A 25,551-nucleotide genomic window follows, 5' to 3' on the forward strand; every position below is an offset into this window, starting at 1 on the left:
TTATATCCACGCCAGCACTTAGAACAGTGTCTGGCACAGTGTAAGCACTAAACAAACACCACAATTATTTTTATTGAACACTTGCATGTACACAACATTTATGTAGTTACTTCATCTGTAAAATGGAGATAAAGACTGTGAGTCCCACATGGAACATGGACTATGTCCAACCGCATTTGCTTGTACCTGCCCCAGTTCTTAGTCTAGTGCCTGGCACAAAGTAAGTGCTTAAAAATACCACAATTATTGTTAATATATTTTTAAAATTGTAATTTATTTTAATGTTTGTATCCCCATATGGATTGTAAGGTCCTTGAGGGCAGGGATCTTGTCTAGTATCTTTATGGCAATCTCAATATGGGTATACAAGAGTCTTGCACCTTACTAAGATATAATCCACCACAAAAAAAAAAATGCTTCTAGATGACTTTCTTTAGAAGCATTTATTTTCAGGGCATTTTTCGCTTCCTCTGATTGGTTCCCCCAGACAGTATCTCAGTGGTAGATGCCAATGTGTCTGCTGAGTCTTTCTCGAATTGGCTCCCCAAGACTGGATCTGATTTCTGGAGGAGGGGGAAAGAAAATAGCAGTAGTGGCACCAGCATCAAACCACAGGATTGGTCCTCATCCCATCAGCTTTTTGTTTTAAAATGAGCAGAATGATAGCTCTTTAGTCCAAATGTGTCCAGGTGGGGAACTGGGGCTTTTCTAGCACAGTTTAGATTCACAGCTTGTTCCTGGGGCGGTGATGTAGCAGCGGCTGACATGTCTGCAGCATTTGCCTGGAATCTCATGTTTAATAATTTAAAATGCCCTAAAATCCCTGAAGAAAACAAGATCAGGTTTTACTTTAAAATGTGCATAGTGCAAGCTTCGCAGTCCAACTGGCAGAGTTTGGATTCATAGCTCACTTCTATGGGTGAAGAGGCCAAGACAGTGGCTGCAGCATTTACTGGGTGTGAGAGCAGGGAGATGAAGGGGGAAGTGACAACAAATTATGTTGCCAATTTGTACTTCCCAAGCACTTAGTACAGTGCTCTGCACACAGTAAGCGCTCAATAAATATGATTTAAAAAAAAAAGTGACGGGGGGGTGAGAGGAGGGTCTAATCCCACTTGCTTTCCCTGCCCCACCCCTTCTTTGCTAGTACCAGCAAAATCAATACTCTAAAGACTAGGGAAAGCACTGCTATGCCAACCTCAAGGCTGCCAATCTGTAAGGGATTCACCAAATAGCACAATTGTTGTCCATAAAAGTCCAGTTCCTTAATGGAACCCTCCCAAGTACTTAGTACAGTACTCCACACAAAGTAAATGTCCAATAAAGTCTCTTAAGAGATTGCCTAAAGACAAGCCCAGATCGCAGTGACTAGCCAAGTCTTCCTCTGAGCGATTGTAAGTGCTACTGTATATTTAAAAGTAAAAGCAGCAGATGTTCTCGGCAGCTTCATTTTCAAGCATCTTAGAGATTGGTGTCTTTTCCTTACTTGGTTTTTGGGGTCCAGAAAGGCCTCTCTCCAGCCCCAGCCAGGGCGACGGGTTTAAACATTAACCTTTTCCACCAGGAGGTAGGTCTGATGTACAGAAGGATGGCCGGTGTGATTCCTAGTTCCCTTTGTGATGTATGTGTTAATTTTGTTTCGGTTCAGTCTGCTTGCAAAGAGTTAGGAATGTTTCAGCTTGTCGCTGCATTAATACAGATCTGAGTACCACTGTTTATCATGCTGAGGCAGTAGCGTGTGTCCTTCTCATTTTCTCCATTTGGTCGGATTTTATGTATGTTTTGATCCATGCAAAACATAACAAAGATATTTTTCATTTTAAGAATTCAAATGATACATCCACTGCAGGCGAAGCTGAAACCCCCATTAGCTTCAGTGATACTTTTAGACGGCAGCCGCAGTTTGCCCTTCTCTGTATATGTTTGAAGACCTTCATATATATATAAATATATATATATGTATATATATATATATATATATTCCTCCCAGCGCCCCTATATAGTGGATGAATGGTGCTGAGCCGCTTTACCAATAATGAAACTGAGTCCCGGTTGTCTGATTGAGGTCAGTTAGGATCTGAATAGAGACACCCTGGAAAGACTTGATTCTTGCATGGTTTAGTGGAAAGGGCCCGGGCTTAGGAGTCAGAGGTTGTGGGTTCTAATCCTGGCCCTGCCACTTGGCAGAAAAGCAGCGTGGCTCAGTGGAAAGAGCCCAGGCTTTGGAGTCAGAGGTCATGGGTTCAAATCTCGGCTCCACCGATTGTCAGCTGTGTGACTTTGGGCAAGTCACTTAACTTCTCTGGGCCTCAGCTACCTCATCTGTAAAATGGGGATTAAGACTGTGAGCTCCCCGTGGGACAACCTGATCACCTTGTAACCTCCCCAGCACTTAGAACAGTGCTTTGCACATAGTATAAGCACTTAATAAATGCCATCATTATTATTACTCCAGTGCTTAGAACAGTGCTTGGCAAATAGTAAGCACTTAACAAATACCATCATCATCATCATCATCATCTTGCTGGTCTTTTATTCCCCTTTACCTTGCTAACTGACTGTGGATCCCATTAAGTGCACACATTGCACTGTTTGCACCCTTATCTACTTACTCACTTCTTGTACGCTCAGCTCGAGCAAGAACACAGCTGGTAGGAGTGAGAGATTGCAATAACACCAAACAAAAAACTAGCACTATAATCAATTCCTCAAGTTCTCTGTCCAAGGGTCTTTGATAATGATAAATATGATGATAATCATATCCCTCTGCCCATCCGCCAAGCTAGCTCTCTTCCTCCCTTCAAGTCCCTGCTGAGAGCTCACCTCCTCCAGGAGGCCTTCCCAGACTGAGCCCCTTCCTTCCTCTCCCCCTCGTCTCCCTCTCCATCCCCCCATCTTACCTCATTCCCTTCCCCACAGCACCTGTATATATGTATATACGTTTGTACATATTTTTTTACTCTATTTATTTATTTAATTTATTTGTACATATCTATTCTATTTATTTTATTTTGTTAGTATGTTTGGTTTTGTTCTCTGTCTCCCCCTTTTAGACTGTGAGCCCACTGTTGGGTAGGGACTGTCTCTATATGTTGCCAATTTGTACTTCCCAAGCGCTTAGTACAGTGCTCTGCACATAGTAAGCGCTCAATAAATACGATTGATGATGATGATGATGATGATGATAATGATAATAAGAAATATTTGTTAAGTACTTACTAAGCACTGGAATAGATACAAGATAATCAGGCATGGCTCAGTGGAAAGAGCCCGGGCTTTGGAGTCAGAGGTCATGGGTTCAAATCCCGGCTCTGCTAATTGCCAGCTGTGTGACTTTGGGCAAGTCACTTAACTTCTCTGTGCCTCAGTTACCTCATCTGTAAAATGAGGATTAAGACCTTGAGCCCCCTGTGGGACAACCTGATCACCTTGTAACCTCCCCAGCAATGCTTAATAAATGCTGCCATTATTATTATTATTATCAGGCCAGACACAACCATCTTCTTTCTGCTCTTTGTCCCATCTGAACCCAGGGCAAAGGATGACTTGTATAGAGTGGCATCCTTGTCCCTACATAAAGGGCACAAACCTCAGGAAAACTCCACAATGTTCAATCTTCTTTTGATAAAAGCCATTCCAGTTTTTACGTGCATTTTCTGAACCTGTAATTCACCACAGCCCTAGGAATGAAACATTCCTGCTGAATTCTGGGAAGTCCTTCCCCTTTCCTCTCAACAGCACCGCCTCTTCTCTGGCTTGAGTTTAAGCCAAATTGATTTAATCCTGAGATTTATTTCTGAAAGACATCTGGACAGCATTTGTCACTGTGCTTTGAGTCCAAAGTAAAAGAGATTGAGAGTCGGGTATCATCTCTGTTCTGGTGACAGTGAATCACTAAAACGGTTTATTTCCATCGTAAATTGTAATTTGTTGTTTCCACAATATACGTGAACCCCCTAGGCCATCAACGGGCCTACTTCATACATTTTAAAAATAAGTAAGCAAACTACATGGATTTAGAACTGGGTCTTTCTGTCACCACTCTATGATTCCCACTGTGGATCTGTTTTCTTTAATCTTGACTTTTCTTTCCTGTATCAGTCAACGATGCCAGCACAATATGTATGTGCCATCAAAACTCCCCACTTTCTCTGAGGCACATATTTCCTCCAGGACACTGCCGAGTCTCACTTGTCATCGGCTCCTTGACAACCTCAGCGGTAAAGATATGTGAGGCGATCCATATAAAATGTGGGCTGAATATGGGGTATTCCATCAATGATCAAGAAAATATTTCCTGAGCTTCAGCCAGAAACCCGTTTTCTAAAATATTGACCTACTGCTGTCAATTAGTGGGGTAGGAGAATGAGGCCAGCTTGTACTCTGTAGGCCCCGTTTGCGCCATTAACACAAATCTAATTTCACAAATGACCTGACATTGCCTCCCTCACCATAGACCCACATCAATTAAACAAAAGGCTAATCCAACAGACGGGCCTTGCCTCGGGCCCTGAATCCTGATGAAGTTTGATACACAGGCGCAGGAAAGAAAATATAATAATTATAATTGTGGTATTTGTAAAGCACTTACTACGTGCCAAGTACTGAAATAAGCACTAGGAGTCTATATAAGGCAATTAGATCAAATGGGGCTCTCTCACACGGGGCTTACAATCTAAGTAGGAGGAAAAACAAGCATTGAATCCCCATTTTATAGATGGGGAAACTGAGGCACCAAGAAGCTAAATGACTTGCCCAAGGTCAAACAGCAGACAAGTCGGGAAGCTGGGGTTAGAACTCCAGTGCTCTGACTCCCAGGATTGTGCTCTTTCCTCTACATCATGCTGCAAACTAATATCCATTAAGTAAGGAAATATACCAATGAGACCAAATCTGAGGGAAACAGATCATCTCCAAAGACAATCCCTGCAGAAATCAAGCCTATTTTCATATAGGTCAAGGTTATGATGCTAGACTTCAACATACAAACCGCAAATAGTATTGAAGGTGACATATAAGCACTTATCAACAGTGCTTTGCACATAGTAAGCGCTTAACAAATGCCGTTATTATCAATCAATCAAGCAGTGACATTTATAAAGTATTTACTGTGTGCAGAGCACTGAATTAAGCACTTGGGAGAGCGCAGTACAACCAAGTTGGTAGACACAGTCCCTGCCCACAAGGAGCTTGCAGTCTAGATGGGGAGACATCTTAAAATAAACTACAGATATGTACAGAAGTGCTCTGGAGGGGAGGTAAATAATATCACATGTTGCTCACCTCTTCCAGGAGGCCTTCCCAGACTGAGCCCCCTTTTTCCTCTCCTCTTCCCCATCTCCTCTGCCCTACCTCCTTCCCCTCCCCACAGCACCCGTATATATGTTTGTACAGATTTATTACTCTATTTATTTTACTTGTACATATTTACTATTCTATTTATTTTGTTGATGATGTACATTTAGCTTTAATTCTATTTGTTCTGTTGACTTGACACCTGTCCACATGTTTTGTTTTGTTGTCTGTCTCCCCCTTCTAGACTGTGAACCTGTTGTTGGGTAGGGACCGTCCCTATATGTTGCCAACTTGTACTTCCCAAGCGCTTAGTACAGTGCTCTGCACACAGTAAGTGCTCAATAAATACGATTGAATGAATGAATGAATGAAAAGGGTAAAGAACCAAGTGCATAGCTGACACAGAAGGTAGAGGGAGCAGGGAAATGAGAACTCAGTTAGGAAAGTCTCTTGGAGGAAATGTGATGTTTAGTATGGTTTTGAAGATGGAGAGAGTGGTGGTCTGTCATATATGAAGGGGGAGTGTGCTCCAGGCCAGAAGGAGGACATGGACAAGGGATCAGTGACAAGATAAACCAGATCAAGGTCACCCCTCACATCCAAGCCGTCACCAAAACCTGCCGGTCTCAGCTCCGCAACATTGCCAAGATCTGCCCTTTCCTCTCCATCCAAACCGCTACCCTGCTAGTTCAAGCTCTCATCCTGTCCCGTCTGGACTACTGCATCAGCCTTCTCTCTGATCTCCCATCCTCATGGCTCTCCCCACTTCAATCCATACTTCATGCTGCTGCCCGGATTGTCTTTGTCCAGAAATGCTCTGGGCATGTTACTCCCCTCCTCAAAAATCTCCAGTGGCTACCAATCAATCTGCGTCTCACCCTGGGCTTCAAGGCTGTCCATCACCTCGCCCCCTTCTACCTCACCTCCCTTCTCTCCTTCTCCAGCCCAGCCCGCACCCTCCGCTCCTCTGCAGCTAATCTCCTCACCGTACCTCGTTCTCACCTGTCCCGCCATCGACCCCCGGCCCACGTCATCCCCCGGGCCTGGAATGCCCTCCCTCTGCCCATCCGCCAAGCTAGCTCTCTTCCTCCCTTCAAGGCCCTGCTGAGAGCTCACTTCCTCCAGGAGGCCTTCCCAGACTGAGCCCCTTCCTTCCTCTCCCCCTCGTCCCCCTCTCCATCCCCCCCATCTTACCTCCTTCCCTTCCCCACAGCACCTGTATATATGTATATATGTCTGTACATATTTATTACTCTATTTATTTATTTTACTTGTACATATCTATTCTATTCATTTTATTTTGTTAGTATGTTTGGTTTTGTTCTCTGTCTCCCCCTTTTAGACTGTGAGCCCACTGTTGGGTAGGGACTGTCTCTATATGTTGCCAACTTGTACTTCCCAAGCACTTAGTACAGTGCTCTGCACACAGTAAGCACTCAATAAATATGATTGATTGATTGATTGATCAAGCAGTAGGGTGCTAGAGGAACGAAAAGTGCAGGCTAGGCTGTAGTAGGAAATCGGTGAGGTAAGCTAGGATGGATCGAGCTGATTGAGGGCTTCAAAGCCGATGCTAAGGAGCCTCTGCTTAATGTGGAGCTGCTCGGGAAAACAACCGGAGGCTCTTGAGGGGTGGGGAACTATGGACTGAACTCTTTTTAGTAAATGAGCTGGGTAACAGAGTGAAGTAGGGATTGGAGTGAAGAGGCAGGAGGCACAGGGAAGTCAGCTAAGAGGTTGATTCAGTATTCATGACAGTATAGGATAAATCCTGATGCATCCACCAATCAGCCATATTTATTGGCACTTACTGTGTGCAGAGCACTGTACTAAGCACTTGGGAGAGGACAATATCACAGAGTTGTTAGGCATGTTCCCTGCCCACACGAGCTTAATACAATGCCTGGCGCATAGTGAGCACTCCCCAGCAAGTCTGTATGTATCTTTAAGTTATAAATTACAAATCAATCATTGATTTAGTTATATTTAAGTCCATGTCGTCCTCTAAACTGTAAGACCTTTATGGGAAGGGAATATGTCTGCTGATTCTGTTGTAATGAACTCTCCCAAGTGCTTAGTACAGTGCTTTGCACATAGTGAGCACTCAATAAATAGCATTGATTGATTGATTACCAAATACCAAAGGACAAAAAAAGTCCTCTCCTGGTATTCCACCTTTTTCTCTGACCACTCCTTCTCAGTCTCTTTTGCAGGTTCCTGCTCTGCCTCCCACCTTCTAACCGTGGGTGTCCCTCAAGGCTCAATTCTGGGTCCCCTTCTATTCTCCACCTACATCCACACAGCTACCCATCACCTTCCATGCAAACAAAAGAACTGTTGACCACTGGCTTCTGGAATCCCATCTCCTCCAGGAGGAATTCCCTGATTAATCTCTCACCTCCTCAAATGCTACTTTTTTAATGGTATTTGTCCAGTGCTTACTCAGTGCCAGGCACTGTATTAAGTGCTTGTGTAGACACAAGGTGACTGAGTTGGACAGAGTCCCTGTCCCACATAGGGCTCACAATCCTAATCCCCATTTTACAGATGAGGTAACTGAGGCACAGAGAAGTTAAGTGACTTACTCAAGGTCAAACAGCAGACAAGTGGCAGAGCTGGCATGAGAAACCAGGTCCTTCTGACTCTGAGGATTGTGCTCTATTTACTAGGGCATGCTGCTTCTCCTTCTTCTGCTTCTATTTCAGGACATATCTCCTAAACATTTGGGAGATAGATATCTGTAATTTATTTATACTCATTTATGTCAGTGTCTGTCTCCTCCAACAAACTGCAACAAGCTCACTGTGGGCAGGGAATGTGTCTACCAGCTCTGTTGTACCATACTCTCTCAAGTGCTTAGTACAGTGCTTTGCACACACTAAATAGGATTGACTGTGTGACTGGTTACTCATAACCTCTGTAGCCCTTATGTACATATCTTTATAAAAGCAGCGTGGCTCAGTGGAAAGAGCATGGGCTTTGGAGTCAGAGGTCCTGGGTTCAAATCCCGGCTCTGCCACTTGTCAGATATGTGACTTTGGGCAAGTCACTTAACTTCTCTGTGCCTCAGTGACCTCATCTGTAAAACGGGGATTAAGACTGTGAGCCCCCCATGGGACACCTTGATCACCTTGTAACCTCCCCAGCACTTAGAACAGTGCTTTGCACATAGTAAGTGCTTAATAAATGCCATTATTATTATTATTGTTATTTATAGACCTTTGACTCCTATTTTCATTCAATTGTATTTATTGAGCATTTACTGTGTGCAGAGCACTGTCCTAAGCACTTATTTTTAGTAATTTATTCTAGTGTCTGGCTCCCACACTAGATCATCAGTTCATTGAGGGCAAATATCATGTTTATTAACTCCACTGTACATTCCCAAGCATTAGTACTGTTTGCTAAAATCCCTTCCATCGATTCAAGTCTCCTCATCTTACATACCTTACATATCTACTTACCTGATAGTTAAAGCACTTGGAGCATTTTAAAGCACTTAATAAGCTTGACCCCTCCTACCTCACCTCACTAATCTCCTACTACAACCCAGCCCCCCCACTCCACTCCTCTAGCACCAACTTGCTCACTGTACAGTGAACCTGTCTATCTTGTCACCAACTCCTTTCCCACATCCTCCCTCTTTCCTGGGACTCATTTTCCCTCCATATATTCCAGACCACCACTCTCCCCAGCTTCAGAGCCTTATTAAGGCCACTTCTCCTCCAAGGGGCCTTCTTTGATTACGCCCTCTGTCTCTGCCTCCTTCCCCCTTCTGTGTCATCTATGAATTCGGATCTGTACCCTTTGGGCATTTGGAATTCATCCCATCCTCAGCCCCAAAGTGCTTATGCACATATCAGTAATTTATTTAGTCATTTATATCAATGTCTATCTCCCCCTTTGGACTATAAGCTTCTTGAGGGCAGGGAACATGTCTACAAACTCTGTTGCATTGTCATCTCCCAAGTGCTTAATGCAGTGCTCTGCACTCACTAATCCCTCCCCCTCAAGACCGTAAGCTCGCTGCGGGCAGGGAATGTATCTGTTTATTGTTACAGTGTACTTTCCCAAGTACTTAGTAGAGTCCTCTACACACAGTAAGCACTCAATAAATATGATTGAATGAAAGAATGAATAAATACAATTGATTGATTGGTAACTATCAGTGATATTCACTCCCTACTCCCAGTTGATATTCTTCAGCTCTCAAGTTCACTTTTTAACTGAACCCTGCTTTCAACTCAAGTGCTTCTGATCCCTCATTCATGCTGTTCCCCTGGCCTGAAGGAACCTCTCAACAAATCTACCAGGTTTCAGCTCTCCCCACCTTCAAAGTCCTCCTACAATCCTATCTTCTCATGCAATCATGCAATCATGCAATCAATCAATCACAATTATTGAGCTCTTTCTGTGTGGAAAGCACTGTACTAAGCACTTGGGAGAGTACATCATAACAAAATTCGTAGACACATTCCCTGCCCATAGCGAGGAAACATTATCTGATTAATTCACACTCCCCGAGTCATATTAAACCCAAAGAGACCCCTGGAGCTTATGGATTTAACCAGCAGCATGGCTCAGTGGAAAGAGCCCGGGCTTTGGAGTCAGAGGTCATGGGTTCAAATCCTGGCTCCGCCAAATGTCAGCTGTGTGACTCTGGGCAAGTCACTTAACTTCTCTGTGCCTCAGTTACCTCATCTGTAAAATGGGGATTAAGACTGTGAGCCCCACGTGGGACAAACTGATCACCTTGTAACCTCCCCAGCGCTTAGAACAGTGCTTTGCACATAGTAAGTGCTTAATAAATGTCATTATTATTACTATTAGGTAAATATTCATGGCATTCATTCTGATTCTTCCACCTGAAATATTTGTTTTATCTGATTCTTGTTCTTCCTACCACTTCTACGATTTGTTAGTATTGCGTCTGACTACCTTCCCTATTAAAGTGTAGGCCCTACATGGGCAAGGAATATCAGTCAATGAGTCAGTGGTATTTATTGAGCACTTGTTATGTTCAGAGCACTGTACTAAGCACTTGGGAGAGTACAATACAACAGAAATGGCAGACACGTTCCCCATAACCTTTGCACCCATTGTACTTTCTCAAATGCTTAGTAGAATGTGTTTCAGTCAGTGGGTGCTCAATAAATAACATTACTACAGCTACTATTTCTACTACTATTCTCCCTTAGGCTGTGAGTCTCATGAAGAACAGGGACTGTGTCTGACATAATTAAGGAGAAACAACATGGCTTAGTGGATACAGCATGGGCTTGGGAGTCAGAAGAACCTGGGTTCTCATCCCAGCTCTGCCACGAGTCTTCTGTGTGACCTTGGGCAAGTCACTTCACTTCTCTGTACCTCAACTCCCTCATCTGTAAAATGGGGATAAGAGTGTGAGCCCTATGTGGGGCAGGAACTGTGTCTGACCTCATTAACTTGTATCTACCCCAGTGCTTAGAACAGTGCTTGGCACATAGTAAGTGCTTAATAAGCACCATCATAATAATGATAATATTTTTTATTATCAATTATTATTATTCATCTACCCCGGTGCTTAAAGCACCGCTTGAGACATAGTAAGCACCTAACAAATACCCTAGTTAGTTAATTACTACTACTGCGCACACTTTTTATTCAACTAACTGAATCAGTAATAACTATTAAAATATCTAAAATGAAAACCAGTGCATACTATACCTTAAAAGAACAATTAGTGCAATATTAGTGCAGTACTACCTGGCAATATTCATAAGGGTTTAAAAAGAACTGTTAAGAAGACTGTCTCTCTCACATTCATTATAGCATAAGCAACAGTGATCTCTGCTGTAGTAGGTAAGTAAAATCCTCACAAGGACACACACCAAAATGTTCTTTGTGGAAATTTCCAACAATTATATAGTGACTAGGTGTTTAAAAACTGGAACACTGAGCATAAAGATGCTTGGTGCAGTAGCAGACAGGAGACACGCCTGCTAAAAAATGCACTGTCCAGTATAAAACCAGACAAATAGCCTCCACAATCAACACTAGGTTGGTCAAGGACTTGGGGTGGGTATTTTCATAGGGACTATTTGACCATTTTCAATTTTTTCAAAGCCCTACTAAAATCATATCTCCTCCGGGAAGCCTTCCCTCATAAACCTCTTATCTCCCCCACCATATTCTCCCTCCTTTCTGCATCACCTATGCACCTGTGCCCCATTAAGTATTTTAATACTACCCTCATACTCACACCCAAAGCACTTATGTGCATATCCTTATAGCCTATTGCTGCCCCTCAGATTTTACTGTCTACCCCCTCCAAATTGTAAGCTCCTTATGGGCAGGAAGTGTCTACCAACTCTGCTGTCCTCTCCACATAGTAACTGTTTAATAAACAATCACAGTTGAACTGATTCAAAGATCAAAGTAGACCAAGAATGGAACCACCAACTCTGATTTGTTGCCCACATTAGCTGATTGCAGCCTTCTGAGGTTAAAAGCAATGAAACACAATTGAAAAAGCAAAGTGTAATATAGTTTTCTAATACAACATTTATTTCTTAAAGCCTCATGTGTCATAATCCCTAAGCACTAAGGCCCACTTCCCTTTCTTCTCTTCTGCCCTCCACCAGTCCTTTTACAAACTTAACTTTGCCTGTGTAGAAATGCAGATTTCTGTTCTCCCTAAGGGTAAACTACTCTGATGGAATTATTCTTTAGACACCTTTGGTGTCTGTATTTACCTCCCAAATTTGCACAATACTATTTCTCAGATTACTGTGAGTGTGCTAAATTGTTCCCTAGTGACCAGAATCAGAAAATAAAGCTTTCCTGAGTTCCTAACTTACTCCCGAGACTGGGGAGATTCTGATTTCACCTTGAAATCAAGTGATTCTTGAGTGTTGGGTGAGGGATGGAAAGACAGATGGATCTCAAGCATACTTGCCTTTGAAATGTATATTTGATAAGATTGGCCTAATCTCTCAACTACTCCCTAGTCTTCCCCCCTGCTTTCTCCCTACTCTCTGACTGCCACCAACATGCAAACTGAGACGGGGCAAGTAAAGGGACAAGGACACCTAATACAGTTATGAATGAATATTAAAATCCAGATAAATAAATGTCATGGAGATTTCAACTCTTTATCCCAGGCCGGTATAACCCATTGGCCTCCCTACCCAACTTTTCCTTTCCATATGCTATGACTGCAATTCCAACTAGCTCCCACATTAAGGGATGGAGAGAGTAATTCTTAAGTACCCCTCTGAGGGAAGTTTAATTTCTTATATTAACTTATAACCAATCAGAGGAATTAAATCTTAATCCCCCCTAACTATACTATGAGCCCCATGAGGGACAAGGACTGTGTCCAAACTGATCACCTTGTATCATCCTCAGTGCTTAGAACAGTGCTTGGCATATTATAAGAACTTAATAAATATCATTTTTTTAAAAAGGAGGGGGATCCAGGTAGCTGGGGAAGATGGTCCTCTTTATTTTTGAGGTGAGATGTTGGAGCCATATTCCTAGGAAAGCAGGGCACAGGGAAGTTGGAATCTGTGACCCTGGAAGGACGTGGGCAGAGGGAGGTATTGGAGATGATCCTGGCTGGGAATTAGAATATCTTGAAGGTTTAGGGATCCTGGCTTGGGGAAGCAGCGTGGCTCAGTGGAAAGAGCATAGGCTTCGGAGTCGGAGGTCATGGGTTCGAATCCCAGCTCCTTCACTTGTCAGCTGTGTGACTTTGGGTGAGTCACTTGACTTCTCTGGGCCTCAGTTACCTCATCTGTAAAATGGGGATTAAGACTGTGAGCCCCCCGTGGGGCAACCTGATCACCTTGTAACCTCCCCAGCACTTAGAACAGTGCTTTGCAGATAGTAAGTGCTTAATAAATGCCATTATTATTATCATTATTATTATCGAGAGAAAGGAAGCTGGAAGAGTGAGTTTCCTGCCCCTGAGCTAGAGAAACAATACTGAGAAATCATGGCATTTGAAGGACTCAGAATGGGTGAGACTGGAACCTGGGTTAAGCCGAGAGAAGAGGAGAAAGAACCAGAGGAATGTGAATCCCAGGGCAACTTAGGGGGAAAGCATTAGGTCTAGGGAAATGTTGTTTGAACTGAAATTCTGTTTGATTGTTACCTGATTAAGAATATTTGCAAAAAAGACTATTAAATATTACATAGATCTCAGATCTTGGTGTCTGCGTGCCATAGGGGCTGGAGGGGGAGCTCTGTGTGCCGGGGAAATATGTGGACCTGGGAAAATATGGGAGGGAGCATTTTCTCTGCCAGCTTCCTTTTGCCAGGCCAAGAGAGGTGGTAGGCTAGTCCTCTATGACCCTCTCACTTTCAGGAAAGCATCTGTGCTCAAGATAGAGTGGTGGTAATGATAGGGGTGCAGGGATTTGGGGTACTCAAAGCAGAGATTCCCCAGTCTGCTGGTTCTGCCAAGGAAGGAATATGAGTGCTTTAGGATCCATAAAGTGATGCCACCAGTGGCTATTTCAGTTGGAATTTGGGGCTGAAAATCCCTGATAACATGAAATATGCACAGCTACACATCCTCAACTCCAGTCTCTTCATCAAATTCAATTCTGTTGTTTCTCTGTCCTTCTGCTGATCTCACAACACCAATCCCCAGCCCTGGGTCACCTCCACAGTATACTTGCCCAACTCCTCCCTCCCTCCTGCCAGGAACTCCCGTTCACTTGAAATCTGACAGGTCACTGCTTTCCCCATCTTCCAAGGCTTTCTGAAATCACAGCTCCAATTGATTTCCACCAATTAGTTTTACATCTCCCCACATTTTTATCTCCCCACTGTCATTTCAGCCCTACTATATCACCTAAGCCCCTCTCTCCCCAATATCCTTTTTGTACAAATCTTTATGTCTTATTGAGGCCAGAGATCATGTACTTTCTATTGCACCCTCCCAGATAATAGTAATCAGTCAATCAATCAATGACATTCATTGAGCACTTTCTGCATGCAGAGCACTGTACTAAGTGATTGGGAGAGTACAATATAACAGAGTTGATGGACAAGTTCCCTGCTCTTGCTGAGCTAACAGTTTAGAGTAGATGTTCAATAAATACTTATGAGTTGTTTAAAAGTCTATGTAAATCAAAATTAGTGCCCCCAAAAATGCTTTGTAGAATATGTAGATATTTGGAAATGGATGCCATTTTGGATTTTGATTGTCTAGGTCAACAAATAGTAATGCTCTTCCAAGGAAACAGGTATAAGGCAAGATATTTAAGACAATAGAAATAACACAGAAGGGAAAATTAAGACCAGGATGTCTCCTCCAGGGCAAGACATATTTTTGCCATTGTCTCTTCTACAGAGATGAATCTCAGAATCACTTATTAATGATTAAATAAATCTGAAGAACACTCTGTCATTGGTGATAATGATCCCTGGGAACACAGTCTTGTTAACTAGGTAACAAATTAGTTCATTGCTATTTCTATCACCTTTCTCTCCCCATTCTGGTCCCCTTTGGTCACAAATAAAACAAGCTAATCATTATTTTTCTCCTTTTAACCTCATCAGATTTGGGGTCTAAGCAAGTTCACCACCAACCCACCAGCAAAAGGTACTGTGGGTCATCCAAAACCATGAGGAAGAAAATAAATATGTGAATTTATCATGAAAAATTCATGTGTGCGACTTCTAATGAAGCAGAATATTTAAAATGATTCTTGGGATTTCTTATGCTTATTTTGCTTATTTATAGACCTGGGAATAGCCATGATTCATTTGCTTGAGATCTGAAATGAAATCAGGCAGTGAGTCAGATGAAAACCAGAGAACTAGTGCTGTAGACAAATGTTTGGGTCCTCTTTTCATAAAGAGTTTGGGAACAGAAGAGAAGCAGCTTGGCCAAGTGGAAAGAGCCCTGGTCTGGAAGTGGGAGAACCTGTGGTCTAATCCCAGCTGTTCCACTTATCTGTTGGTTGACTTTGGGCAAGTCACTCAACTTCTCTCTGCCTCAGTTACCTCATGTGCAAATTGGGGATTAAGATTGTGAGTCCCTTATGGGACAAGGACTGGGTCCAAGCTTATTATCTTGTATCTACTCCAGAGCTTAGTACAGTGCCTGGAGCGTAAAAGTGCTTAACAAATATCCTAAAAACAAAGATGGAGAGGAGGGGGGCAGGGTGCCCTTAGAGACCATGGTTATTTTGCAAGCCAAGGAGTTTTTGAAAACAATTCAGTCAACAAAAATCTATCTGCAAGCTTGCTGCAGTGTGTTTCCATTTGACATTAATATTAGGCCTTTTGTATCTTTAAGGAAAAATTAATTCTGCAGAGGCCTAAGGATCAGAATGCCAGTGAGGAATTTCCACTGTCATTTAGTCTCCCTGGGTGGTTCGGGACAAGCTTTTTTACATCTAGTTACTTCATCTGAAAAAGAAGGATTACAACAGGCTATTAAAATGAGGATTAGCTCCCTGCAATGCTGGCAAAATATTTTGATGGCTTCAGGTAAAAGACTCTAATAATGGATAAAGATCACGACAATTGTTATCTTTATTCAGCCTCATTTAAAGTAAATCATTGGAATGAGAACTCACTGATCCTTTTCTACTACAAAAAACAGCTCTTGGCCTTTTAACTTGTGTTTGATGCAGAAGAATGTCCCTACACTCCTCTGGAGTGGTGACGAGGGGGATATTTGTGTTCCCTGTGGCTTCTGGAACGGGGCGTGAGCCTCAGTTCAACTTTAAGCAGTGACAGACTCTTGAGGATTTCCCCTATTCCCTTCTGGGTTGTCAGAATGGAAAGGCCATGGGGTCCCCGGGCTTTGAGACATAGAGTAGGCAAAAGCTGGTTCCAGTCAGGAGCTCGGAGACACTTCCAGAGGCTCTGATTCCTCAGTGGGGGCAAAGACAAATGCCATGTCTGGATCTCAGTTCAAATGACTTGCTCTGATTATTCCTGCCATCTGGTGTCTGGATCAAAACTGCTCACAGAGTACGAAAGGTGATGAGGGGGAGCTCTTGTGTTTTGTACATATATATAGAACATATTCATGTTTATTAAAGAGAAGCAGCATGGCCTAGTGGAAAGAGCTAGAATCTGGGAGCAAGAAGACCTGGGTTTTAATCCCAGCTCTGTCACATGCCTGCCGTGTGACCTTGGGCAAGTTAATTAACTTGTCTCAGTTTCCCCCTCAGTAAAATGGGGATTCAATATCTCTTCTCCTTCCTAGTTAGATTGCTAGGCCCACCTGGACAGGGCCTGTGTCCGACTTGATTAGCTTGTATCTACTCCAGCACTTAGTATGGTGTTTGCACATAGTAAGTGCTTATTATTCTTACTATATGTAGCTGTCATTTTAGGAGATGACCCTACTGATGGTGAGTTCCTCACAAGGCTCATAGATGCACCTCAAAAGACCTAAACACAACTAAAAATCTATTGCACATTTTCTGAATAATGAGGACGATGATAATGATAATAATAATGATGATAGTGGTATTTTTTGAGTTCTTACTATGTGCTGGGGTAGATACAGTGCAGTCAGACTGGATACAGTCCCTGTCACCCATCGAGCTCACAGTCTAAGAGGGAGGCAGAACAGGTATTGAATCCTCATTTTACAGGTGCGGTAACAGGCCTGTGAACATAAGTGACTTCCCTAATGTTCCACAGTGGGAAAGTGGTGGAGCCGGGATTAGAACCCAGGTCTCTTGACTTCCCAATCTTACGCTTTTTCCACCAGGGAGCATGGAAAGGTAGTTCTTTCCTGCAGGTGCTGAGTTTGACCTTTGCCATCAGTCAATCAGTGGTATTTATTGAGTGCTTACTATGCGCAGAGCACTGTACTCAGGGCTTGAGACAGAACAACAGAGTCGGTAGATACAATCCCTGCCCACAAGAAGCTTAAAGTCTAGAGGGATTTTGCAAGGTCTGCTACTGTTTTCAGAATCATCGCTTGGTCCCCCAGTCTTACAGAGATGTCTGCTCAAGGAGAGGAATTCCTCTTCTGATAGCTGCACATCAGGCTGCTCTGTCATCTGTTGCAGTTTTCTCCCAACAAAACATACTATTCCACATTGCTTGCGACTGTGGTTCCTAGTAAAATAATACAAATAGCGTTAGGGTCACTGACTACTCTTTCAGGTTCTCCGCTCATTTGCTATGATCAATCCAGTCTGAAAAATTAGTGTTCTACAATGTTCTGAGGCCATTTTTACTTTTCTATTACACAACGCATTTTGTTTTGAATGTTCAGGAAGATATCAGGGGCTTGATAACCTTATGGGTGGTCAGGTTCCACTATGTTTCCAGGCTTCTATATCAGACTCAATGTATCTGACAAATCTCTAATGCTTAGCAATTTTGTGTCTCGTCGGGTTAAAACCTTGGTGAATCCTACTTCAATTTAAAAGCAGCTTTTGGGGGGCAGTACTTAATATCAAAACTCTGAGGCTCAGTGGTAGAGCTGTTAGATCATTTGCATCACATCACTGACACAGAATTTCCTGTTTGCAGCTATGTCAGCACTGTGGGGTAGGTGGAGATCTGGATTCAAACTGAACAGTGTGGTTTAGGGTGCATGAGGTTTTGCCTATTGGGCTGCCTGTCCAAGGAATAGCCCAAGAAAAGCAGCATGGCTCAATGGAAAGAATGGAAGAATGGAAGAATGGAAAGAAGGCTTGGGAGTCAGAGGTCATGAGTTCAAATCCCAGCTCCGCCAGTTGTCAGCTATGTGACTTCGGGCAAATCACTTAACTTATCTGTGCCTCAGTTACCTCATCTGTAAAATGGGGATGTAGACTGTGAGCCCCACGTGGGACAATCTGATCATCTTGTATCCCCCCTCAGTGCTTAGAACAGTGCTTTGCACATAGTAAGCGCTTAACATATGCCATCATCATTATTATTACCTCTCTTCTGACATCTTGCCCATAGAATGTGAATGCGTGTTCTAAATACATTTCAAAGGTTCTATCAAATTACCTATTGGATTGATGCTTATCCATAAGAATAACATAATTAATAACAACCAAGGGGATGTCATGCACTTAAGGCAATTTCATTTCTGCTTTACCAGAAAACCTTGACGATTTATTGATTTCATCTGACTACTTTCGCAATCTCATTCTTTATGAGTACGGCTAATGATCCACACAGATTGTTACCCTCTAGTGAAATAACAGGGTTTTGGCAAAAGAACCGTATTCCAGTTGAAGTGTCCTGAAACTCCCTGTAAATCTTCCTGTTTTGTTGTTCCACCAGCCAGCCTTTACCATCTGCCTTATGAATTGGATTTTTGTTGCAGTATTTCACAAGTTCTAAAATATGGTTATTACCATGCATAAACCTGCGTTCATGGAGACTATTAATTAAGTCCAAAATATCGTACCAACGCACTTGGTAAAATATAGAACAAGGGTCGTGGCGCTGCTGTCATTTCAGCCCTCTCTGCATAGCATCACGGCCCGCTCTCAACGAAGGCTCGAGATAATTTTGTTGTGGCAGCCAAAGAAGTTATACCTGAAGACTTAAATTCAGGTGGATGAGATAAATTGAAACAGATCTTATTGCTCCCAAACACTCTCCTGGAAATAATGGCATCTTGACATTTTATCAGTCACTCAAGCGGTCATTCTCGGAGGTATCAGCTAGAGCTTGAAGGATAGAGCCGTAAAGAAAGGACTGTCAGCCATAAACATTCCTCAAAACCATGAAAGCCACAAATGAAAGCTTAAGTAATGGAGGACGCAATACCCTTGATATTTCAACAATTACCAGCCACAACAGGCTTTGTTCAGCACCCTGGTCATTTTTTCAAAAGCCTTTAGTTGTCATGCCCAGATAGAAAAGGGGGTCAGGGGAAGAAGGGAGGAGGAGAGCGGGGAAGGATGCAATGCCCTGAGGCAAAAAGATAAACTTGAGTGGTTGCATATTTAAGGAAGTTCATGGGAATTTTTCAACTTTTTTTTCTGCTCACTGAAGATTGATCGTGAGACATTAGAATTATTAAGCTTGTAGTGAGGTTTTCAAGATCATTAGAAAGGCATTTATGCCGCTCCACTGTTTCCTTTGTGACCATTTCTGATGTCAAATTACAGGGGAGAAAAATGGGCCCTGAGCACCTTCCAGGGAAGGAAAGTAGTAATAGATAGAAGTGTTAGTGTGGGAAGCAAAAGTGAATTTAACTTCATTATACACTGGGAAAGTATGATTGCTCTGTGAAAGAACTGAAGGCTAATTTTAAATGGTCTTGGTGCTATTATCGCAGCAATTTGGACTCCAGAAAACTAAGTGAAATTCAGTATGCTGCATCTCACTCGTCCCAACTCAAGACAGCAAACCCAGAAAGGTTAAATACCCTAGAAATTGCATTTGTTGGCATTTCTCAACATATGAGATTAATGGGGACTCAAAGTAATGGATAAATATTAGTCGTACACCATTAGCAGAGGAAAGCCCATCAGTGAGTGAATCAGAGTTTTGCAGCTTATCAGATCAATTTTAAATAGGTTTATCTTGGACTTTTCAAACACTTAATGAGGAACAAATCGTTTTCTTTCCTTCTGCCCAAGGTTGACTTTTTTATATTTCCTGCCGTAGAACAATTAAAATAAATGTGTTGAAGACAAAGTGCTAATTTTGGGGTTCCTGAAGGAGTAGTTGGAGAGGGGAGATTTTCTAAAAGTTCTCTGTTATTTTACTCGTCTTATGACCTTCCAATTAGAATCATAGACTCCTCAGAAGGGATGGGACACTAAGAGTTCAAGTTGTCCAGCCCCCTGCCTTGAGGCAAAAACCCAGTCTACACGGTGCTAGACAAACTAGAACTGATCCTGATTTAGAGAACTTCTAACTACAGAGTGTCCTTAATTAAAACTGAATGTGAAGGCAAGCCAGCACCACAAATAGCCTCATCCTGGGAGAGGAGAAAAGAGAACATTAGTTTCTAAGTTTCTTCATTGCAATGAACTGTGTTTTTTTTCTTTTGTAAATGAATTAGAAAAAAATGTCAGTCAATCTAGAGTACAAGTGCTCCGCATACAGCAGACAATAAATACTAGAGCCCGTTGTTGGGTAGGGACTGTCTCTATATGTTGCCGAACTGTACTTTCCAAGCGCTTAGTACAGTGCTCTGCACACAGTTAAGCACTCAATAAATGCGATCGAATGAATGAATAGCTTGTTGATTAATTTTCTATGTACTTATTTATCTCCTGAAAGAAGGCTGGTCAGTTAAAATCAGGTGATTTGTCTGTAACACCATTTTACAAGGAGCATTGAAGTTACAAAAGAACTATTTATGAATGAATGAAAGAAAAATGAGATTGTTCTTGTTCAGCGGACTTCGTGGGTTCTTTTTTCACAAGCTTCTTTTTTCGCAAGCCCTTCCCTCTCCACATTCCACAGAAACTCTTGATCATTGGCTTCAAAGCACACGATCAATACTCTTCTCATTACTTATCCTTTCTTCTCTCCCCCTATGCCCTAGCTCAGGTACTTTTCTCCTTTCAAGCCATCCATTTCACTTCACTCTCATTTATTTTACTGCCAACCTCATTCCTCTTCACATCCAGCAGACCACTACTCTCCCTATCTTTCAGGTCCTCCTGAAAGCACATCTCCAGGAGGCCTTCTTTGATTTATCTCTCAGTTTTGGCAGCACATATACTAAAATTGGAACAATAAAGAGTAGATTAGCATGGCCCCTGTGCAAGGATGACACGCAAATTCGGGAAGCGTTCCATATTTTTACAATTTTGACACCTGTCTACATGTTTTGTTTTTTTGTCTGTCTCTCCCTTCTAGACTGTGAGCCTGTTATTGGGTAGGGACCATCTCTATATGTTGCCGACTTGTACTTCCCAAGCACTTAGTACAGTGATCTGCATACAATATGCGCTCAATAAATATGATTGAATGAATGAATCTCCCCATCCTCTGCCTCTCCCTAACTGCCACTTCTGCACTTCTATGTCACCAAAGTACTTAGGTACTCACTCCCCTTTCCCAACCTATAGTATGCGAATTTATCTACCCAGGGAGAGAAGCCTCCCTCCTGATAGCACTTATCGACATATCTTTAAAGTAGCGCTTTGTACAGTATTATGCACATAATGAGCACAGAGTCAGTACCCACTGATTTATTAATGTTACTGTCCCTTGCTGATTTTAGTGCTTGTCTCACCTGTTCGAAAGTAAGTTACTTGAGAGCGGGACCATGTCTACTAACTCTATTGTATTATACTCTCCCAAGCACTTAATATAGTGTTCTGCCCAGAGTAAAGACTAGATAAACGCTACTGATTGATTATAAAATATCTTAAAAATACTTCACTTTTTCTGCTACTCAATGAAAGCAGGAAAAAACAGGGTCTGATGACTGTAAACTTTCATCTTGTCTTGGGTTATCCTGTCTAGTCATCCCTGACCCACAGCAACTCCATTGACACGTCTCTCCCAGAATGCCCCACCTCCATCTGCAAATGTTCTGGTAGTGCGTCCATAGAGTTTTCTTGGTAAAAATACAGAGTGGTTTACCATTGCCTTCTTCTGCAACAGTAAACTTCAGTCTCTGCCCTTGACTCTCTCCCATGCTGCTGCTGCCCAGCACAGGGGAGTCTTGACTTGTAGCAGATGGCCTTCCACTTCCTAGCCACTGCCCAAGCTAGGAATGGAATGGGTATGCCTTTGCTTGACTCTCCCTCCCATAGCTGAGACTGGTAGAGTACTGGCAACTCTCCAGGTGTGATCCTGAGAGGAGGTAAATTTTAGAGGTCCTCCCCCCACCTCTCTCCCTCCTTCCATCCACACTCTTTTTCTCCCCACCCTCTTTCCCCACCTTTCTTTCTCTTCTTGTTTTTCCCTTATCTCCCTCCTGCTCCCTTTCCTTTTTTTCCCATCCTCCATCTTTCCTTTCTCCCTTTCTCTTCCCTTCCCATCTTCTCTCCTTTCTTATCCCTATTAGCAATCAATCAATCAATCAGAGTGCTCACTGTTTGCAGAGCACTGTACTAAGCATTTGGGAGAATACAATTTAATTGAATTGGAAGAGACATTCCTAACAGCTATTCCTAAGAAAGAGCTATGCAATAAAATGACATCATCATACTATTAACATCATGTGATGTAATAAATCATTTGTCATGTGGCAGTGGGGAGAGGGGTAAAAACTCTATAACTATTCATACACCAACTGCTCAAAGATTCCATTTTGGGCATGCCACAAGGGTTTTGCTTATGAATGCTGTTCTAGCATGTTCCAGCTGAAAAGACAAAGAAGAAAACTTCTGGGATGACTATGGGTACTTTCCAAAACAGTAAAATAAAATGGTTAGGATCTTGGATCACAGTGAAATTACAGAACAACATTTCTGCCTTCTTCGATAAAACATGCCTTTTATCTTCCTTAAAGACTCACTCCTTTCTAGTCTGTGTCAGAGGCTCATCACAAGCCATCAGTATAATAGCATTTAAGTAGTATAACTCAGCTGACCCGTGAGACAGGTTTTGGTCACCGCAACGCAAATGTTTCTTCCCTAACCACTCCTGCCCGAGATAATCATGTCTCCTTGAAATGCCAGTTAATACTATTATAACCAACAAAAATAACACCGCAGGACTTTTATCAAGCAGCTAAAAAAGGAGGATTATTGATATTTTTCATAAAGAAGCTCTATGGGCCCAGAATGTCTGGATTTGAACAGTGACTCACAGATGGATACTCAAGATTTGGGAAGGAGAAGATGAAATGCTGTCACATATACTCAATGGAGAGTGCCTTGTAGGGCAGAGTGCCCTTGAGAAAACATGAGATGATGATGATGGTGGTATTTGTTAAGCACTTAGAATGTGTCAAGCACTGTTCTAAGCACCGGGGTAGATACAAGATAATCAAGTTGGACACAGTCCCTGTCTCTCATGGGGTTCATACTCTTCATGCCCATTTTACAGATGAGGGAACTGAGGCACAGAGAAGTGACTTGCCCAGGGTCACACAGCAGACAGTGGCAGAGTCAGAATTAGAACCCAAGCCCTTCTGACTTCCAGGCCTGTGCTCTATCCATTAGGCCAAGTGGTGTACAAAATAATGAAATTCTGACCTCTGAACAGGAGTGCCTCTCTCCTAACAGGTGGGGAAAGGAATCCAAGAAGACAATGATCCCCTGAACTCAGAAAACTGAAATCTGGAACCATTTTGAAATAATAGAAGCTCATACACTTATAACTTAAAAATGCTCTGATATGGCTTCTCCAGATCTGAGTATCTGAAGACTTCCTGATTTTCTCAGACAGAAACAGGTCATTGCAAGAAGGAAGTGTCATGGGCGGATGCATGCAAAACCATGAGTTGACCTAGTTTTGTAGGGGATAAATAGCCGGTTTATTGTTATACTGTACACTCCTAAGCACTTAGTACAGTGTTGTGCACACAGTAAGTGCTCAGTAAATATGACTGATTGACTGACTTTCCCGGCCTCACTCCACTCCCAAAATAATGACAGCTCTCTTATAACTGTGAAAGACAAAGACTATATTGCAGTTTGCTCTGGTATTGTTGCGGTAATTCAAATTGTACTCTTGTTCTAGATAAATGGTGAACCTTCCCTTCTGGGAGCTCAGAGTATTGTGACCATCTGTCTGGTTTACAAGGTAGCCCGATTTACAGCTGCTCTGATGCTTTTCTGGGATGTATTTTTAATGGCATTTGTTAAGCACTTAACATGAGCCAGGTACTGTACTAAGCACTGAAAAAGATACAAGCAAATTAGGTTGGACAGAATCCATGTCCCACAGGGGCTCACAATCTTAATCCCCATTTGACAGATGAGGGAACTGAGCCACAGAGAAGTTAAGTGACTTGCTCAAGGTCACACAGCAGACAAGTGATGGAGCCAGGATTAGAACCCACATCCTCTGACTCCCAAGTCTGGTGTATTTCCACTAAACCAAGAGCTTGCTTGGAATTGTAGTGGCTGAAACATATATGCCTTGCTCTGAATTTCAATCAGTTTTAAATTTTAGCCCTGTACCTTTCCAGTGGTGGTAGTATCTCCCCTAAATCATTGCATACATAGTAGAAACTCCCCAGAAGCTTTGCATATATCTCCAAGTACTGACCTAGAGCCACTGGCCCCGCTAAGAGTTAATGTTCGATTTTATGTTTTCATTAATCCACTCAAATTCAAAAAGATTTCAAATGCGGTAGTTGGCCCAATGGAACATATTCTTCATCATCAACCTCATCCTCCACATCATTATCATCATCATTTATTATCATCATCAACATCAAAAAGTCAGTCACTTTGTGAAAAAGCAAATGACCTCCAACACCATGTACTTCTTATAGGAGCATAAAATCCAAAATGTATTAGCTGTATGTGTTAGCTGTGAGTCTGAATAAATGAAATTTCCATGTATACCACAAAACAGAAGGAGAATTTAGAGTGTTAATTGGTACTATTTCATCCTAGAAGGCTATCATCCTTGAAGGCTCGTTTAGAGTACATTTTCCAGCCCATAGGAATTAAACAAGACATCTAACTACGGAAGGAAACAAAGTAAAGGGGGAAAAAAACGCCCCAGCTAGGAATCAGTTAACTAATCCTTCAGAGGAAGTTATAGACAATTTCCCCAAGAAATTAAATTTCTTTACAAAACTACCCTCGGGACTTAAACACAAATCACTCTTCTTGCTTGGGTCTATTTATCATTTTTAGAGCTTATAAATTATACACATGAAACTGCAATTTTATACACCAACAACCATAATAATCCAGACACAAAACAGAGGTGTTGAAGGATACTTTCTCCTTATGAAAGAGTTAGGGGGTGGAAGGGACTGAAAGTATTTTTCTTTAAAGCTCTCCTTTCAGGAGCAAAGACTTTCCTCTTCATCTTTCCTCACTTCACAGATTTCTTTCTCCTTCGAAACATAAATTTCAATTTTTCTCAGAAGAAAGTAATGGTCATTTCAGTACTGTAGGGGTGGAAGACCAACAATATTCACCATCTTCTAGCACTTGTAGCATGCTCTTGAACGTATTTCCTTAGTTCTCGTGGACTGGAGAAGCAGATGGGCTTCAAGATGTCATTTATTCCATCCTCTGGTTTCTAAGGAGGATTGCACCTTAAACCATTCTGAAAAGATCAATTTCTACACTTTTTTTTAGTAGATAGAGCAATACCCTGGGAGTCAGAAGGACCTGGGTTAAACCCGGCTCCACCACAAGTCTGCTGTGTGACCTTGGGCAAGTCACTTAGCTTCTCTGG

At 42.3% G+C, this 25,551-nt stretch overlaps 1 long non-coding RNA gene, 1 other non-coding gene and 1 pseudogene across 3 annotated transcripts in view; 1 reads left to right on the top strand and 2 right to left on the bottom strand.

The window, feature by feature from the left end:
- Window positions 1-458: 458 nt before the first annotated feature.
- LOC119925883 overlaps window positions 459-25,551 on the bottom strand; it is an 84,223-nt gene continuing 59,130 nt past the window's right edge. For both annotated transcript variants that reach the window (XR_005449838.1, XR_005449839.1), the window contains 2 exons: window positions 17,255-17,376; window positions 459-563 (listed from right to left, as the gene is read on the bottom strand). This is a non-coding gene — a long non-coding RNA (uncharacterized LOC119925883). The remainder of the gene's footprint in view (window positions 564-17,254; window positions 17,377-25,551) is intronic.
- On the top strand, window positions 20,932-21,032 carry LOC119926384 (annotated as a pseudogene).
- Window positions 21,905-22,042, bottom strand: LOC119926134. The gene has a single exon (XR_005450039.1). It is a non-coding gene; the product is annotated as a small nucleolar RNA SNORA7 (small nucleolar RNA).

This window comes from Tachyglossus aculeatus, chromosome 3 (genome assembly GCF_015852505.1).
Source record: "Tachyglossus aculeatus isolate mTacAcu1 chromosome 3, mTacAcu1.pri, whole genome shotgun sequence".
NCBI classification, from domain to species: domain Eukaryota; kingdom Metazoa; phylum Chordata; class Mammalia; order Monotremata; family Tachyglossidae; genus Tachyglossus; species Tachyglossus aculeatus.